The sequence below is a fragment of the Pelophylax lessonae genome (genome assembly GCF_965119305.1).
Source record: "Pelophylax lessonae genome assembly, chromosome: 1".
NCBI classification, from domain to species: domain Eukaryota; kingdom Metazoa; phylum Chordata; class Amphibia; order Anura; family Ranidae; genus Pelophylax; species Pelophylax lessonae.
Window position 1 is genome coordinate 374,903,583 of NC_138768.1, and position 19,571 is coordinate 374,923,153.

Below are 19,571 nucleotides of genomic sequence, written 5' to 3' on the forward strand. Positions count from 1 at the left end.
GCTAGGAAGGTTAAAGTGAATAACTCAACACCAAGTTCACTATATGAGCACCGTATATATATATTTATACATGTTGATCATACCCCTCCCTTAATCTCCTCTTCTCAAGAGAGAATAAATTCAGTTCCTCTATTCTTTCCTCATAGCTGAGCTCCGCAATGCCTCTTATCAGTTTGGTTGGTCTTCTCTTCCCTTTCTCCAGTTCCCCGATAGGCCCTTTCAGTTGAAAAAATAAGTTAAAAAGAAGAAAATATTACACTGACTTTTCATGGTGTAACATTATTTTATAGCTTAAAGATTTATTTGTGAATATTTATAAAAAAAAATGCAAACCAATTTTTGCGTTTTCTATGCTTGTAGAGATGTTAGGTCTACGTGCACAGGAGCTATTTGATCTCAAGCACATCTCTTTGTTTTTATATGAGAGAATTTGTGTGCCAGCTGAATGACTCAATTGAATGTTTACAATTTGTATAGCAGATGATTAATATGTCATCTCTGTAGTGAGCAGCCTCATATTGTGCCTAGTAACCCTTATGTTGCAGAATGTGGTTTTAATACCTACTAATTCCAGAAGTGATACCTGTGTTTTATCGTTGCAAGATACACATTTTTTTTTCTCTGCACAATTTATGCAACAATGCCCTTCAAATAGCTGTGTCACTCCCTTTCCAAATATTATTTCACTGGCCTTTTAAAGTTTAGGAATCTGATAAAATGAGACAAAGCGTGAAAGTGGTTTAAACAGACCTTTAATGTTTTGTAAGTGGAAGATTCTCACCATTGCATATTTTTCTACAGCATACAATAATTGCCGCTAACATATTTTGTCATATGAAGATACACACTAAATTTAGAAGTCTGTCTCCCAACAGATTACTCTTGTCAGCTGGAACTTAGCGAATACGTCAGCTCTTTCTTGGCGTTATTACCTAGTGCTTTCGGCATTCAATAATGTCTTGGTAAATCATCATTGAATAGAAGCGTTTTCAGACTCCCTAGAAATCTGGATGATGCAGTGTTCATGTAAAAGGTCCCCTTTTTGACAATTTTAGAGAGTGTCAATTGTCTGACTCTGATGACTTTTTCGGGTTTAGAGATAAGCGCACATTTTAAAAACAAAAGCGTACAAATCATGTGAATGTGGTATCAAATATCCAGAGAATATGTATGGATTAAGAAAGTGAATAGGTTTTAAATTCTCTCCTCCTTGAGATAATGTGATATTTTTCTTGGAAACTATACGTCAAGTTTTTTTTTCCTTTCTTGGTTAAGTGATAAAAGACGTGTTTTCTTATCTGAGCACAATGACATCTTAAAAGGATTTCTTTGTTGTCTCTAAACTTGCCTGTCAAAAATTACATTCTCTATACAGTTTGCTGCATGTTTGCTTAACATTGGCTTACAGTAGTGTTGATATGAAGCTAGACAGCACACTTTTAACTTTTAAGTACATTGTTGGACAAGAGTTTTTAAATACCAGACTGAGCTTTTATGACAGACAGTACATTGGTGTGGTATGACAGTTTAATTCCAAGGTGGAATATGTTAAGCCATCCCCTGGCATTGTGATACATGTGTTTATATAGCCTTATATAAGACAAGAAAAGCACTGTTTCGGATGAAGTGTTGGGTGTCGCATGGCTTTTCATTTGTCAGTGAAAGTGTACGGTTTCGCGCATGTAAGTACACTGGAAAGAAAATGCGCATCTCCTGTGTTACACAAAACCATGAAAACCTAATGTCAGGCAGCACTTTGACAAATGGACTAAATCAATAAACCAGCTAAATGACAATTGGGATGTTTGAAGTGCAGTAACCTATTGCAGCTCATCATATTTCAGTTTGCTGTAATCTGCTTTGTCTAGAGATTAATTCTGATTGGTTGCTGCGGGTCACTGCATTGTACACATCACTAACAAACGTTGCACTACCTTGTTGGATAAGGTCAGTTAGACTATTCTTTTAATATTACATTGCTGTACTGAAGTTTGAAAGGGAAAACAGGATTGGTTGATATGGGCAAGAACCTTCCTTAAAATGATCCTGTAAGGCATGTGCTTACAAATTAACATGGTTGAAGAACAGCATGAAAAGTTTACCCTTTAACTCTGCTAAAACCTTTTCAGGGGTACAATGTACACAGGTACTGTAGGCTTAAGTTTTTTTCTGTTTAGGACTTAAAGTTAACCTAAAGGTTTTTTTTTTACATAAAATAAAAAAAAAAAATTTAGACTTACCTGCTCTGTGCAACTATATTTTGCCCAAAGTGGTCCCTTATCTCCTCCATGGCAGGCCCCCCCCCCCCCCCCGCTCGACGCTGTCTGCTTTTTCTTCTTCTGAGTGCCCCTTTAGCAAACTGGCTGCTAAAGGGGCACCAGTGTGAGCCCTCTCCTGAGCTGGACTTTGTGCATGCATAAATTCAGAGCCCTGTCAAGGCAACTCCCCTTCCTTCTCATAGGAATTTGACTGACAGCAGCAGAAGCCTATTTCTTCCCGTGCTCCCAGTGCTCTCGGTATCTCGGTGATACCATTAAGAGAGGATAGAAGCCAGTACAGTGGTGGATTGGCCAGAGGGGTCATGTGTTTAGGGCTAGGGGGATGGGGGGGCAGATAGTAGGGTGTTTTTACCTCATTGCAGGGAATTCTTTAGGTAAGAAACCATTTAGAACCACTTTAACCCTTAAGCCTGTAGGTGCTAAGATCTACAACCTATGTGGGAACTTCAGTGGGCAATAGTGGATCTAGTTTTGGAATGCTGAATGGCAGGTGGAAGGGGAAACTATGCTTTAAGGAGCAGAACCTAGGCCCAGCAGAAATCAAGCACTACAGTTTGTGAACCATTCCTAAGGACTTGCCCCTCCAAAACATTGGGTGTGTATAAAATGACATGCTCTACAAGTTTTCTCGTGTGAAGTGCCCACAATCTTAAATATATGATTACAGACTAACCGTTGTGGGTTTCCGCACATATCTGTTCTTTACACTATGTCATTAAAATATACAATTTGTAAATGTTTTGGACTAAATTAGTTGATGGAAACAGTAAAATGCAAAAAAAAAACATCTTTAGATTCAATGTGCACTTTTAGACACCAGTTCAGATCACTGGCTGTTGGTTTGGTAATCTTATCCTTGAGTGGGAGACATGAATCACATCTCTCACTAGGCAAGCTGCCCATCTGTATATACTTTACTACTTGTATTCTCCATGTTGGACTAGTTGCATTTTAACCCATTACATGTTATCAAAGCCTGTATTATATTGCATCTTCATATGTTACAAGACTGTTGTTCCAAGAAATAATGTTATTTTTAATATTAGCGTGACATAAAATTTATAGCTGTCCTGGATCTTATCTAGCGGCATAGCATTACATTCTGATTTATGATACACGTGTGGTATAAGGATCTAAGAAATATAGTACCATTGCATATATTGTTTCTTTAGATCATTTGGTAATATGTAATATATATGGCTCTATATTCTGGATATTTGCTAGACAATTTAAAGTAGGATTAAGCTTTATTTTTTTTCCAGCATTTTTTAGCTTAACACATTAAGCAAAATAAAATAAACTTTCCCCAATAAACTATTAGTTAATATTCCTACCCAGCACTTGCAGTATACAACTTTCAATGCTGCTGGCTCCTGCTCTCTCAGTGCTGCTTTCCAATCTTCACAGGAAAGGGTTAACAGTGGACAGTGGAGTCCCAGTCAGTCTGTTAGTTTAGAGAAGAGAGAAGTGAGGAGCAGGGGAGTGCCTTACTATCTTAGGCTATGGGACTGTGTGTTTCTATTAATGCACACAGTGTATAAAGACACACCTCTAGTCCCTGCATAAAAGGGTGACTTTGTAGGATACAACAAGAGAAAGGAGCCAGCCTGACACGAGAAACTGGGGCAGCTGTTATGTCACCAACTTAAAGGAAAAGTAAAGCCAAAGCTTGTTTGGCTGTACTTCTCCTGTGGTCAAAAGAATGCAGTTCGTTCTGAACTCCTGTGACCCGTTTTCAGCAGAAGTTTTCACTCTCTGCTGATGTCACAGAGCTGGTCCAGGCTTGGCATCATCACGACTATGGAGTGGGGATATGCCCACATGCCTGAACCGGCACCTGGCTCAGCCTCTCAGCGAGTCACTGAGAGCCTAAGCCAGCTGATCCCGCCCCCTCCACAGATCAGCGCTGCAGTGAGCGTGGGGGGGGGGGGAGGGGAGGGGAGGGGGTGTCAGAGCAGAGAGCCAGTGACTGACAGTCACCTGCTCTGTGCTCACAGACCTCTGAGAATCGAGGCGCCGGGGGACAGATGCTGCACCCACTTAGGTAAGAATGAATCTAAAAAAACAGAAACACATAAATCTCTTTTAAACATAGGCAAGCATTAAAAGATGAAAAATCTGCATACTCAGAAAGTGATTAAAGACATATGCTGAAAATACTTAAAAAACTAAGGGTTTTATATCACTTTAAGAAAAAGCAGAAAATAATTATAATACTAGGGAAATGTGGACAACTCCCTGAAGTAAGCTTACTGTTAAGGAGCCTATAGATAGGAGGTAGCAGTTGCCTGATCTTGGTGTTTGCAGCCAAATCAAGGGATTACCATAAGGTTAAGGTGGACCTTTGGAGAAAAGTGATTCAAGTAATTGAATATTCTTAACAAACAGTTCATGAGCTTTAAATAAAGCTTTTAAGCTCTTAATGACCTCCTTAACCGCAGGCACTGTGGCTCAATTAATCCTTAAATTCACTTTTTTGCTTGTTAAGATTATGTAAATTTAGGAATGGCCGCAACTAACCAGTTAACTGCTCTTTAGAAGTTGTAGTTGACAAAACAGTTTAAAAAACTTTCCTCACCACCCCCCTCCTCCCCTCCATATGATATTTACAATTTTTTACACAGTTTATCACAATATCTAATAAGTCCTTAAGTGCCATCAGTGTGTAAAAAGAATAGACATAAATATTTACATACACTGTTGGTATATAAGGGCTCGATGGTTAACCACTTGAGCACCGGAAGGTTTTACCCTCTTCAGGACAAGGCCATTTTTTGCTATTACCACTGCCCTACCTTTAACTGGTAGTTGCACTGACATGCAACAATATACCCATACAAAATGTATATCTTTTTTTCACATAGAGCTTTATTTTGGTGGTATTTGATCAGTACTTGTTTTTTTTATATATAAACGAAAAGAGACTAAAAATTTTGAAAAAAAAAAACAATATTTTTAATTCATGCTATAAAACATATGAGAAAAAAAATCAAATTTCTTCATAAATTTAGGCCAGAATGTATTTGGTACATGTCTTTGGTAAAAAAAAAAAAAAAGAAATCCCACTATGTGTATAATGATTGGTTTGTGTGAAAGTTAAAGTGTTTTTTACTAGTAATGGAGGTGATCAGCAACGTATAGTGGGACTGTGACAGTGCGGTGGGCAATCTGACACTGGGTGGGAACGGACTAACTGACACTGACATCACCAGTGACACTATTTCAGTGATTAGTGCTAATACTAAACACTGTCTCTGTACTAATGACACTGACTGGGAAGGGTTTAACATCTCAGGCTAATCAAGGTGTTTAGTGTGTGCCTAACAAGTATCAATGTGTATATTATGTTCTACTTTTTACTAAAAATCTATTTGTTGCTTCTCCCTGCTTTGCAGAGGTTATTCCTTCTATACAGAGCCCTGTGTGGGCTCTGGGCTGTTATTGGACACAGCCGATGAGCAGGTCCTGGTCATGAATGATAGCCTGGGACCTGCTGACAAAATCCCACTGTGTCTAATCACAGTGGGAGTTAACGGGGGGTGGGGTTGGCACACGTCCTGAACCCGAAAGAAGGCAGTGATGTACAGGTACGTCACTGTGCCAATAGGAGCCATCTGTATGCAGCACAATGCAGGCAGAGGGTCCTATAGTGGGTAATGTAATATGATAAAGTGTGTATTTAGAAACACTACTTTATAATATATATATATATATTTTTGGAAGTGATAATTGCACACGTGGGTGAACCCAATCAACTTCTACCAAGTGACTTCTGTACAACCATCCTGTTTGAAACTTTCCACTCGATTAGCGCCACTGGCTACAGCCATAAGTCTCTCCGCTATCTGAATACATTAGCTTAGAGGGGAGGATTCCTCCATCCAATTTGAATGTGTGGATGGGGAAAATGAATAATCTATGGGCTGCCATAGTGTCAAAAACTATATGTCACTTTCTAAAAAACTGCTGACAGCGCTAAGGCTCATAGCGCTGCTGGGGGAGAAAAGAGAGAAAATCAGGGAGGTAAGATACCATCCTTGTAAAGGCGGCCATACATGGATCAAAACCAAATCTTGATCCATGTATGGACACAGTGGCTGTACAGAAGCTGATCTACCATTTTTTCCTGATTGATCAGTGCCGCAAACTAAAGCCAGTAGCACCTGTCAGTGTATTCTGATGACTGGGAATTCTCCCCACTGTCAGAATACAATAGCTCAGTGGGGAGTGATTCCCTCATCCACTTTAGGTGTGTGAGGATGGGAGAATTGGATCATTTTTTATTTCAATCTGTTGGTTGAACAAAATAAGATGATTAGTGTATGACCAGCCTTAGTTTAACTCTTTTTCTCCTCCCTGGCAGCAGAGTTTGTCCTGTCACCTCTCCTGCCTTTATGTTTTCTCTCCCTAGTCTGTTTTCCCTTTCGCACAGTCTGTGTCATTCCTGTTGCTTCCTCCCCTCAGCAGCAGTAAATCTTGAGGCTGTCAGCTGATTGGCCTCTATAAACTCTGATTACCAGCAGAGTGCTGAGAATAGAGAGCAACTGATCCATGCAGAGCAGGATGAAAGAGTGCATTACGGGATTTTAAACACTATAGGCTCTTGCTTTTAATGTTTTAGGTAGCTAACCTGCAAAAGGGGCCAGTATTAAGTAATCTATTAGGAGTATAACTAAATGCAAACCTTTTTTAGTTTTGGATAGAGTGGAGAGACATATGAAGCTTTTAATGCTGTCTGTGCCCCCATTAGGGGGATTCGCCCTCTCTAGTTTTCCTGTTTACCATTATCATTAAAAGTGAAAGTAAAAGAAAAGCCCAATTGTTGGGTTGTCCCCTGAAAAGTAATAGAGGGGAAATCTTCCAATGGGGACACTAGGTCAGGTGACCTGAGGTCCCCAAGGAATTCCCTTAATTTGCAGAGATTTCCTCCCACTTCCTGTTTGGCTATGGGAAAGGAAGTGAATGGAAATCTCCACAAGGGGACGCAGATGGAGAAAAACTGATAGGGGTTATAACCCTCCTTTACTTTCGCCAAAACAAAAAAAAATTGCCTTTAGTTCTACTTAAATTTTTTGACTAAAGTTACACTTTAAACTCCAAGGTTCTTGCTGGTATTATACAATATTTATTATTATAACTTTGAGGACTGTTTAAAGGACCAGTTGACCCAAAATAAACTTGTTGGTGATGCTGCTCTGGAATTTGGGTGTTTCCGCCATGACAATTAAAAACTCCTCCTATTGCATTTTACTTAACGTGAGAGTAAGATTCCCTCATTATGGCCAATATATCTGGCTTTCAGAACTCAGTTCAGTAAATTTTCTTTATTATTGCAAAGAGCAGTCAGAAATCTTGCTGTATATTAACCAAAAAAAAAAAAAAAAAAAAAATATATATATATATATATATATATATATATATCTATATATATATATATACTGTATACAGTGGCAGCTGGTGCTCCATCAGTCGGGGTGGGGGGGGGCAGACGGACCCCCCCCAATCACTTCAGCCCACACCACCATCCCCCCGTGTCAGTTTACTTACCTTGCTCCACGGGACTGACAGGCGGCAGCTTCCCCCTCAGTCTCCATGTTCCCTCTCGGCGGCCGTCTACTCCCTCCTTCTTGGCCAATAGGATGCCTTCTCCTTTCGGCCAAACCGGAAACAGGTCTCAGGACCCGCTTCCTGAATGGCTGGGAGGAGAATTAGCGTGGCAATAGCGAATATTCATTCGCTATTGTCACACAACTGGGTGGGCTCAGTGCGCAGTGCTCTGCGCCCGAGCCCACCCTTTTTTTAAGCCTATTAGAGCCTCTGGCTCTAATCACATGCTTCAAAAAAAAATCCCCTATTGGAATCCATGCATCTGGTGCCCTGCATGTAGATTAGGGGGCCGGACACATGGATAGGGGGGGCAGCGCCCCCTGCGCCCCTAATGGACGGGTCGCCACTGACTGTATATATACAGTATCTCACAAAAGTGAGTACACCCCTCACATTTTTGTAAATATTTTCTTATACTTTCTTTATTTTATTTACTATTATTTTCATGTGAAAACACTATATAAATGACACTTTGCTACAATGTAAAGTAGTGAGTGTACAGCTTTTATAACAGTGTAACTTTGCTGTCCCTTCAAAATAACTCAACACACAGCCATTAATGTCTAAACCACTGGCAACAAAAGTGAGTACACCCCTAAGTGAAAATGTCCAAATTGGGCCCAATTAGCCCTTTTCCCCTCCCTGGTGTCATGTGACTTGTTAGCGCTACAAGGTCTCAGGTGTAAATGGGGAGCAGGTACGTTGAATTTGGTGTTACGCTCTTACTCTCTAATACTGGTCACGGGAAGTTCAACATGGCACCTCATGGCAAAGAACACTGTTGCTCTGCATAAAGATGGCCTAGGCTATAAGAAGATTGACAAGACCCAGAATCTGAGCAGCAGCATGGTGGCCAAGACCATACAGTGGTTTACCAGGACCGGTTCCACTCAGAACAGGCCTCGCCATGGTCGACCAAAGAAGTTGAGTGCACGTGCTCAGCGTCGTATCCAGAGGTTGTCTTTGAGAAATAGATGCATGAGTGCTTCCAGCATTGCTGCAGAGGTTGAAGGGGTGGGGGTCAGCCTGTCAGTGCTCAGACCATACGCCGCACACTGCATCAAATTGGTCTGCATGGCTGTCGTCCCAGAAGGAAGCCTCTTCTAAAGATGATGCACAAGAAAGCCCAAAAACAGTTTGCTGAAGACAAGCAGACTAAGGACATGGATTACTGGAGCCATGTCCTGTGGTCTGATGAGACCAAGATAAACGTATTAAAAATTCTTTGTCAGCTAAGTCAGTTCATGTACAGATTTTTAATTGAGCATTCCACTCTTTTCATGATTTTGAGCTTTGAGTAGTTTGATTCTCCAGAATCTATAAAAAGCTACATTTTTTGAGGGGACCAACCCTTTAAGTTAGAGGACAATACATAGAGCAATGCGATTTTTGTAGCTGTAGTCCTTTTACATTTTATATGAAGCATGCATAGAAGTGATAACTTTGAAATAAACATTTCAGTTACAATTGACATTGACCTCACTGGCACCTGTAAGGAAAAGATTTCGATTGTGCTGCAATTTATCTTTATGCTGACTTTGAGATCATCATTTTATCTATTCAATCACAGAGGAATGGCTTATCTTTAGAGGAAAATGTATCATTTTTCTTCATTTGTACACGCACACTGCCTTGACTTGTTATAAATGTTTATTCAAGCAAACCTATTTAGTCTATTACTGGCATGTTCTATGTATGCGATGTGTCACAAAGGATACATCAGAAATTCATGAAATGTGTATTGACATTGCTTTATATTACCGGCATTGACCTGTGCTAAGTGCAGAGAAGCAACTCGTGAGACAGAGAGCTGTTGAATCTTCCAATTCTGCCACTTAGTTAGGTTCTCTTTATCTACATTTTTCTGTCAATGTGTAAATAGGGTGAAGCATGTCTCCTGATTCTTTCCTTCTTTGTTCAATATCTTTCATTTGTTCTCTCGTTTTGTTTGTACAGTATATGTCAGAAGACAATTTGAAACCTTTATTTTTACCAACTGACTTTAGTGTGAACTCTCCTAAAACACACCTGTACTTTTGTTACTGGAAACAAATGCAAGATATTATCAAATGACATATTGCACTCACTTTGGTTTTAGGAATCTATCACAGGGTTATCTGCAGAATAATCATATGAACAGTAAATTAAAAACAATACATACAAATGGGATTAACAAAAAATGAAGTTGAGGTTTTTCAATATACACTGTATATATATATATATATATTTATTTAACCACTTTACCACCGGAGGATTTTGCTGTCTTCCGTCCAGGCCACTTTTTGCGATTCGGCGCTGTGCGACTTCAACTGACAATTGCGCGGTCGTGCGACGCCGTACCCAAACGAAATTTACGTCCTTTTTTTCCCACAAACAGAGCTTTCTTTTGGTGGTATTTGATCACCTGTGCGATTTTTACTTTTTGCGCTATAAACAAAAAAAGAGCGTTTATTTTGAAAAAATAACAATATTTTTAACATTTTTTTATATGAAATTCCCCCCAAAAAAGATGTAAAAACCAATTTTTTAAAAAATTTTTGGCCAATTTGTTTTCTGCTACCTATGTTTGGTAAAAAAAAATCGCAATGAGCGTATTTTGATTGGTTTGCGCAAAAGTTATTGCGTTTACTAACAAAGGGAAAGATTTCTGTCATTTTTGGTGTTTTTTTTTTTAACGCGTAATGGCGGCGATCTGCGATTTTTTTTGTGGGACTGCGACATTGCGGCGGACAGATCGGACCCTTGACTGACATTTTTGACACTTTTGGGGGTACCAGTGACATTACTGCAGTAATCAGTGCTATATATATGCACTGTTACTGTAAAAATGACACTGGCAGGGAAGGGGTTAATTTTATTGGAGAGGGAGGGGTTAATGTATGCCTGGTGCTTACTGACGTGTAGGGGGGGAGGTGACTGAGTGAGTCATGGACAGATCGGATGTCCAGCTATGCTGAACAGTCCGATCTGTCACTCCCTGTCACTATGGAGATCCGCCCGCCTGTGTAAACACACATCTCCACACTAGATCCCCGGCGATCCCCTGGCCCGACTCCCGCTGTGAATGAAAACAGCGGGAGCGAGCCTCCGGCGGCGCGCAAGCGCCGCCCAGAAGGGGGAGTGTCTGACGACGTTAATACTACGTCGTCAGACGATAACGAATCACTTTGCCGCAGTAGTATTACCGTACTCAGACGGCAAGTGGTTAAAGTCCAAATGTAGTATTACTGCATTTTTTCTTTATAGATCTTTAGCTCCAATCGTAATGACATTTTTTTTTTTTTGTTTTGAAAATTCATTTTATTGGTTTTAAAGAATTAAGTGGTACAAAAGAGAGCCTCTGGGTATTCCCCAAAGTGAAGAAATGTCATCAGCACACCAAGGATTCCTCAAAAGGGTCCATAGCTTTATTCCGTGGTCACATTTCGGTCAGCATTTGGGAGCCATGCAGGATCACTGGACAGCCGGTGATCTTAAATGTGTGTGTGGGGAATGTTGCGTTTGGATCTGGGCATTCCCCGACTCAAGGTAAGCAAAAAAACAAGCATCTCTAATAATCTCCACTCAGCTCAATAAGAAAGAGTACACAGTTAAGAAATATGTTTTGAAATATAGAAAAATGGAAGTGAAAGGTAATACCCCTTGGTAGGTATAATTCTGACGAGCGCTCGGAAATACAACATCTAGACAGGTTAGTGTTTCAATGGTGTATTCAAATATATTTATCCTTACGACAGCTTATATACAGTACAGAAGGGAGGTGACAATTAGTCTTCCCAGACCACTAAAAATACGTTATACAATTACTTCATCATGCATAGAAAGCAGGAAAGGTGTTCACATACAAATAATGTTTACATTCAGGAAGCAGCCCAGGAAAGACTGAGTCTGAAATAATACCCTTAGAAATCAGGACAGGCTTCTCTCAGTAAAACACAATCGAAGGAAACTTACAATGGAAAAGAATTGAAGGAAGCCCATAGCTTTGAGAATCAGCATCCTATAGAAAACCTAATTTCTTTAAAATAGTTACAGTTCATAAAGGGGGCCTCTGGATAAATGAATTTAAGCATGGCTAAATTAATATCACTTATATCAATCCTCTCATTTGTCATAAAATGACAATTATAAGTCTTGTTTCCAAAATGCATCATCTTGTGTTGCCTTCTTATAAATACATTGGCCCATTTTTAGAAGCAAATATATAAAAAGAAGAAGAAGCAATAAACAAAAGTAACATTCCAGCTTGTCTGATCCATGATAATACAGATCCAAAAAAATCTCCAAAACTTCTCATGATACCTCGGCCTTTAAGGTGGTAGATACAGTTAGTAACAGTCCATACAAGGGAAAACACTGAAAATGAAGTCAGGTATCAGCAACCACAGTTTGTCTGAGTCCGGTGAAACTGGAAAAGTCATTTTCTACAGGGTCAGGGCGGTCTGCCCCCGTTAGTACCCCCTTTTCTTGACTCTCCTGTTCAAGGTCAGGGCGGTCTGCCCCCGTTAGTACCTCCTTTCTTGCTTCTGGATCCTCCGGCTCAGGTCCTCTCCGCACCAACTTCACTCTAGTGGCATGGATCCAAGTAGGGCTGTGTTCGGTCAAAACAGCGGTCCTAGTAACTGCTACCACGGTGGTCTCTGGGCCGTAGGCGAAATCCTTTTGTTTCTTTCTTTTGGGCAGCAGCTTCATCACCACTACGTCTCCTCCTCTGAAAGGATGGGTATTTTCCTGTAAAGAGAAAAGAGAGGTGCGAGCAACTTTTTGTTCCGTACCACTTGATTCAAAGTTTCAATTACTCTTTTCTTAATTTGTCTTTATTTGTGCTATTCATTCTTTCCATTATACCTGATAATAATCCATCTTCAAGATTTTAACTAGTTCCTGGCATATTTTTGATATGAAAGCATGAGCAATATGAGAACTAATTCGAAGCAGGCACCCCCATCCAGGAATAATCTCCTGATTGAGAATGCACGCCACCGTGTGGGCATCTCCCTTTTTGTGGTCCTAAATGCTTCCACTCATCTGCTAAACACGTCCACTATTGACTAAAAGAACTCTTATTTCTTCTCTGCTTTGGGCCTATATGTGAAATCTATTTGTAGAAGTGTGAATGGGTTTGATGGGTATTGGAGATGCTCATGTTTGGCCTTATATGTTTGGATTGTTTGTTCCTAATACAGGTGATGCACCTAGCAACATATGCTTGCACTAAACTGTCAGTAATACTTCATATGTTCTTTCCCACCCCCTGTGTCCTATTCCATAATACTAGGCAATAAACAGTGGGGCGCTAGCTGCCGGGATACACACAAGAGCTCCCCTCTTTTAGAAAAAGGCTATTTCAACTTTTTCTAAAACATCACCTAAGTCCTTTAAAACCTGTTCTGTGGCATGCGTTTGTAGCATTAATAATGTGTGATCTTGTGGCCTGGAGCAGGAAATTATCTACAAAAACATCTTCTGCTCCTTCTATGGCTGCCTATATATCATGTTGTGGTGTAACACACCCTTTAATACCAGTAGCCCATTTAAAACTGGGGCCTACCTAGGGCAAATGATGTAGCCATTCCTATTACCATCTCACAAGATGCTATGTGCTATGTTCGGAGTCACTTCAGGCATGCCTTTAGGCCTGGACTGCGACCATCTTTGGACAAAAACTATAGGGCAAAGTCTACCACCATACTCCTGGGCAAGTACACCTGCCATGGTCTTACAATTGTCCCTTGCATAAACACAAAACATTTTTCCATGATTTGGGAGGCCCAGTGCAGGCGCTACAACCATAGCATTTTTCAGATACATAAACGTATTAAACATTTCTTGTGACATTTCTGGACCTGTGGTTTGTCTCAAAATGTTATTATAGATAGGAGCAGTCCGGATCCATAACAAGCAATGATCCTGTGGGCGGGCAAGACCCACTGTGGGCTGGCAAGACCCACTTCTTATGTGACTGACTCTACTATCACCCTCTGTGAGAAGAAAACCAAGGTAAACAACACTTTCCTGACACCACTGTCATAATTCCTGTGACACTTTGTTTCCACATACATGTACAATTCTTCAATAAACTCACTCGCTCTGACTGGCCTCCACAGAGTGACTACATATGTCATATACATATTGTAGCGGGACTGACCCATGAGCAGGTGTCCATCCCCTCTTGCGTGGTCTGGAGAACTATAGAACAGACAACCAAATTGTCTATTTAGCCCCTAAGGCATTTCTACACCAGGTCAGTTACCTGGACTGAAAAACAAGAAACAAAGATGGCTGTGTCTCCTCATCCAATAGGACGCTTAAAAAAACACATTACTTAAACCAATCACTGTAAAGTGGGTAGCATCGGATGGTATGGTTGTCAGTAGAGATGGCACATCAGATACTACTTGCATGCTATGATCAGATAAAGAACTAAAAAGTTTTTGGCTTAATGACAATTTTCTAAAAAAAAACGTTTTGGCTTCGTGCTACTCTAACAAAAATCTGGCTAGAGGTTCCCCTCTTTCAATAGAGGATAACCGTAAAAATATCATTCAAGAACTATAATCAGATAAAAGTTAATCTGATTTGAAACTTTTGGCTCTGTGCTAACAGGGTCCAATGGTCACACTAATTGCGGTAACTCTTTCTGTCCAAAAATAAATTCCATAACTATAAGAAACAAAGATATGACATTTGAACGCTTTCTTGGCAAATAGCCAATTTTCTAAATTTTGCAGGAAGGCTCCCCTTCACATAGGGGAACATTTGCAAAATATAATTTTATTCTATAATTCTATAATAAATTATCTCAAAATATCCTGCCGACAACGGCAATTAATGTTTTGCCTAATAAAATTGTGTTTTCTATTCACTATTATTACTCTTTCTAGAGGTTTCTATGTTTTATACACAATGTATAAATGGAAAACTCCAAAAAACTTGAAAAAAAAATAAAAAATAATTGCATATGTGTGGGAATGCTGGCACTGTTAGTCCTACAACTGTTCTGAATTAGGAAATGCTAGCTGCATTTCCAGAAGTGACCCCCCTCTTTTCCCCTCGCGTAAGGAAACGTAGTAGCTTAAAGCGTATACGATAAGGTCTTTAGAGAAGCAAAAATTTGTGCTTGTCTGACATTACGAAGAAAACTACACCTGCCTTGGAGAATGAAACTGTGGGGTGCAGGTGTGGTCAGGGGTATTTGTAAGGTAATATTATTATTGTAGGGGGGGCCTATGTTGAAAATGTCCTACTCTTTGATTTGCCTCTTCTGATAAGGCCTTTGGAAATGCGTGCTGACAGGCTGTTTTTCTTTAGACAGATCAAAAAGCCAGCCATATTGCTTTCTGTTATGGCTTTTTGAAAACCTTCCAAAGTTTTTTGTAGCCCAATCAGAAACTTGCTGTTTTACAATTAACATGTACTGTGACTTTAAATTAACAACAAATGTTTGAATTATAAGACTGTGCTATTCAGCAGTGACACTTAACTGCCCAAAACTCACCTGTCTCACCTGTATTCTGTCTATAGGCAATCGCTGTGGACTATATCTATGTGTTTAAAGACTTTCACTTTCACTTCTAATAGCTCTACATCGCTTTTTCCTATTCTATTGTACTAATACAGGGCATAAATAAACAAATTCTCCCCGCATGTTCCATGTACTTTACATTACAACTAAACATTTACTAAAATATTTACTTGTGTCCTAATATCTCTAAGGCTGGCCACACATGTCCGGACAACTCTTTATCATACAATTTTCTATTAGATCCACCACAAACCACATAATAAGAGGTCAAAATTAAACATATTCATTTGTATCCAATTAGGTAGGTGTTTGTACTACATAGCTGAAGGTAAATTTCAAGAAAATTGTAAGAAAATTGTATCGTGTATGGCCAGCATCAGAAATAAACCTTTAGTATAAATTCACAAAACCATAAAAGAAATATGTCTCTAAGATTTACAAATTCACTTAAATGTATCTGGGTCCTTAGACCCTCTTTATGGTTAAAAAACATTCCTGAAAAGCCACTTGGTGTATGTATATTAAACCTTAAAATTTTGACTCTGAATTTCCTATCTTGGAACAACCCAAAAAAAAAAAAACCCTTTCAGAGTCTTGACTGATACTCCCAGGTATTGTGGCTATCAAGAAGGTTTTCCTACCATTATAGACAAACAAACAATACACATAATAAACATTTATCTTGATTTGTCTGATAACCTACGATCGGTCAGTCAATTTTTACAGTACTAATGTGAGTGTCGCTATCAGGAACAGTGTGTTATGTTATCAGTCCGCAGGCGCAATTTTTACAAGTCATATATAATTATATATATACACAGTTTCCATATATGTCAAACCAGTAATCGTGACAAATAATTTCCTCTTATTAGACATAAAAGTAAATGAACTTAAATCTCTACACAAAAGTGACAAAACAGTTCATTTAACTTACCAACTGACATTTCATTCTTACAACAGCACAATAAGCAATATAATAAAAAGCACAAGAAGCAAAAAAACATGCATAGCACTCTTAGCAGGTTGAAGGGAGTATTCCTACCACTATTTAAATTTGCCTAGGCTAATAATCTGACTGTGAGCTACCTCAGCTCAAACAGCTAATAATCTATCTGTGAGCTACCTCAGCTCAAACAGCTAATAATCTGTGAGCTACCTCAGCTCAAACAGCTAATAATCTGTGAGCTACCTCAGCTCAAACAGACCTATTCTCCTGTGCTACCACAGCACTAGGGTTCTTAGAAATGTGCCTGCAATCAGGGTGTCATAAGACAGAATAGTCTCACTTACCTCTGATGGCAAAGTCACATCCCACTTCTCTGACACCAGTTCTGAAAGGTAATACCCCTTGGTAGGTATAATTCTGCCGGCCAGTCTCCCTTCAATCTGCAAAGAATATACGAGCGCTCGGAAATACAACATCTAGACAGGTTAGTGTTTCAATGGTGTATTCAAATATATTTATCCTTACGACAGCTTATATACAGTACAGAAGGGAGGTGACAATTAGTCTTCCCAGACCACTAAAAATACGTTATACAATTACTTCATCATGCATAGAAAGCAGGAAAGGTGTTCACATACAAATAATGTTTACATTCAGGAAGCAGCCCAGGAAAGACTGAGTCTGAAATAATACCCTTAGAAATCAGGACAGGCTTCTCTCAGTAAAACACAATCGAAGGAAACTTACAATGGAAAAGAATTGAAGGAAGCCCATAGCTTTGAGAATCAGCATCCTATAGAAAACCTAATTTCTTTAAAATAGTTACAGTTCATAAAGGGGGCCTCTGGATAAATGAATTTAAGCATGGCTAAATTAATATCACTTATATCAATGGATCTCTGAATTATCCCAATACCCATGGTGTAGCACATTACAAACATGAATATATTACATTTATTTCTCCAGATAGCCACTGAGATTTTGCAGATCACTCATGTCCTGATATCATAGAGCAGGGGTCTTCAAACTATGGCCTTCCAGTTGTTCAGGAACTACAATTCCCATCATGCCTAGTCATGTCTGTAAATCTCAGAGTTTTACAATGCCTCATGGGATGTGTAGTTCTGCAACAGCTGGAGGGCCGTAGTTTGAGGATCCCTGTCATAGAGGATGCAATTACCCAAAAACTTTATTAGATACTATGTGGCCATGGATGGAGAGTCTAGCCATAATTCCCACACCTTGTTCAACTTTTGAGAACACCCACGAGATTCATTAGTTGTTTTATAAAGGGGTATTTCCTTATTTACCTGGATTTTCCAAAATTATAAGCTCGGGGGGCCTCCTTAGACTTCCACTTCCAGGTAATGGCCTTATGGGCATAAAAAAGCAGCAGACTGACAACGGTTCCAACAGCCCAACAGGGGATCAATGCGCCCACCAGCTCAAGCAATCCTACATCAACACTGGGGGGTCTCAACAATGGTGAGCTGCATGACGAAAGCAGCAACCTCAGACCAAAAAATGTAAATATTTGGGCAGGTCCAGAAAATGTTGTGAAAATCTGCATAGTCACCCACACATCTCCAACACTGAGAGGAGAACCCAGGGTATATTCTATGCAATTTATACGGTGTATACTATGTATACTATGCACTATTTTGAATTGTATCAGTTTATCCCATCAGGCCACCATTCATTATGACTTTTAACTAATTTTAACCCTTTAAAATTCCTTGACATACCTTTTCTCTTAATGGTAATATGCTTCCTGCCAGACAGGCAGCTCTCCTGTCAGTTTCTCTGAAGATCGTTGGAGGCAATCGTGCCTGCTCCTCCTGCGGTCTGGCTCCCACTGTGTCTAGTCACAGTGGGAGCGTGGCTCCGGCAACGCGTGCTCGCCACCGAGACCGCATGCACATTATTACGTAGATCTATTTACCTAGATTACGTGCAGCAAATCTGCGTGACGCGGTCGCAAGTGGTTAATTAAACAATCTAAAGTGAGAAGCTGATTGGCTACCATGGACAGCTGTACCAAGTTCTTCACCCCACTAAGCAACTGCTAATATAGGGTAGGATGGGTGAGACTGAAAATGGGGGTTGTTAATAGAAAATATAACAAACAAGGAGTCACTGCTCAAGGTGGTGTAATTGCCTGATGACTCACACAGGTGCATGCCCCGGCTCGCCTCCGTGAAAACTTGATAAAAGAAAAGGAATTGGCAGCACTCCAGGTTGAGTCAAAATCCAGGTTTATTAACTGGACATCCAAATATGACAATCGTGACAAGGTAGACGCGTTTCACACACTGACTGTGTGCTTAATCATTACAAAGAAAAATGGATATAACATCTCAATATATACACACACAAAAATTCAATCATCAATTAAAAAACAGGTGATACAAATAAGGGGTAAACCATTTTCCTAATTACCGAGGACACTGATAGACCCATAAAACATCTATGTGAAACCAGTGAAAAATCAAATGTGAATGCTGTGACACAATTGTGTATGAAAAAATATATAAGTGCAAAGAAATCTGATGAAATCTAAATATGTATAAACTATATGTGAAAATTAAATGTATTGTGATTAAAGATATGGATAAAATTACCATTGTTTAATAATATGTGTCAATTATAAAATGAGAATAAAAGCTCAAAAAAAATGCACAAAAAATATACAAGAATACAAGGAATAGTGAATATATATTGATATCTGTATAATCCGATTATGTAAATATAAAACTATGAAATAGTTTGTTATTAAAATTTTAAAAATGTTTTTTATCAAATATATAAATCTATTCGTGCATATTAGTTGTATGGGTCAGAAGAAAATCGATCGTATGACATACACAGACCAAACAATATATGTACAATAAAAACAATTTTGAACAATATCGTTTTTAAAACAAAATAAACACATATGATCCTGTGTATATATGCATCAACCGGTCACCCATAAAAACAATTACAATCATATCGGGGTGACCGGAGAGAGATATATAGTTTGAGGAGATCAAGACTACATACATCAGATTATAACATTAGATACTGAACAAGATAGAGGATCCATACATGGTAAGATCTAATTGTAGAGAATCCATGATTGGAAGGATATATGGAGGGATAGGGGATCCATACATGGTAAGATCTAATTGTAAAGAATCCATAATTGGAAGGATAAGGGATCCACACATGGTAA